At 47.0% G+C, this 942-nt stretch overlaps 2 non-coding genes across 2 annotated transcripts; both read right to left on the minus strand.

Annotated features, from left to right (window-relative positions):
- Positions 1 to 238: 238 nt before the first annotated feature.
- TRNAA-AGC (transfer RNA alanine (anticodon AGC)) lies at positions 239 to 311 on the minus strand. The gene has a single exon. It is a non-coding gene; the product is annotated as a tRNA-Ala (tRNA).
- Positions 312 to 869: 558 nt separating this feature from the next.
- TRNAA-AGC (transfer RNA alanine (anticodon AGC)) lies at positions 870 to 942 on the minus strand. Its single transcript has one exon. It is a non-coding gene; the product is annotated as a tRNA-Ala (tRNA).

Genomic DNA, 942 nt, shown 5'->3' on the forward strand with positions numbered 1-942 from the left:
AAGCTCCGCGAGTTGGGAATGGACAGGGAAGCCTGGTGTGCTGGAGTCCACAGGGTCACAAAGAGTCAGACACAACTGAGCGACTGAATTGAGTAGATACACATACCAAAGGGGCAGTAGAACCAGTCTTGTCCTTGCCCCGAGGAGAGTGCAAGTGTGTCTACTTTTTTTATTTCTTTGTATAGGTTGCAAGATTTGTGGTTGTCAGCTGGAGCTCCTTAGTTGAAGGAGCCAAAACTGGAGAATGTGGGCATCGATCCCACTACCTCTCACATGCTAAGCGAGCGCTCTACCACTTGAGCTAATTCCCCACCTTCATACTTATGTTTTTTCCTCTAGCTTTTCAGAGTACCACCCCCACTGTATTTACTCTTCTGAGCAGCCTGAACTTCAGAATATTTCAAGGTCCTTAAAGAGACCAAACCAGCCAGTCCTAAAGGAAATCAGTCCTGAATATTCATTGGAAGGACTGATGCTGAAGCTGAAACTCCAATTCTTTGGCCACCTAATGTGAGGAACTGACTTGTTGGAAAAGACCCTAATTCTGGGAAAGATCGAAGGTGGGAGAACGGGATAACAGAGGCTTAGATGGTTGGATGGCATCACTGACTCGATGGACATGAGTTTGAGCAAGCTCCAGGAGTTGGTGATGGACGGGGAAGCCTGGCGTGCTGCATTCTATGGGGTCACAAAGAGTTGGACACAACTGGCTGACTGCACTGAGTAGATACACATACCAAAAGGACAGTAGAACCAGTCTTATCCTTGCCCAAGGAGAGTGAAAAGTGTGTCTACTTTTCTCATTTATTTGTATATGTTGCAAGATTTGTGGTTGTCAGCTGGAGCTCCTTAGTTGAAGGAGCCAAAACTGGAGAATGTGGGCATCGATCCCACTACCTCTCACATGCTAAGCGAGCGCTCTACCACTTGAGCTAATTCCCC

This window comes from Bos javanicus, chromosome 23, assembly GCF_032452875.1.
Source record: "Bos javanicus breed banteng chromosome 23, ARS-OSU_banteng_1.0, whole genome shotgun sequence".
Taxonomy (NCBI): Eukaryota; Metazoa; Chordata; class Mammalia; order Artiodactyla; family Bovidae; genus Bos; species Bos javanicus.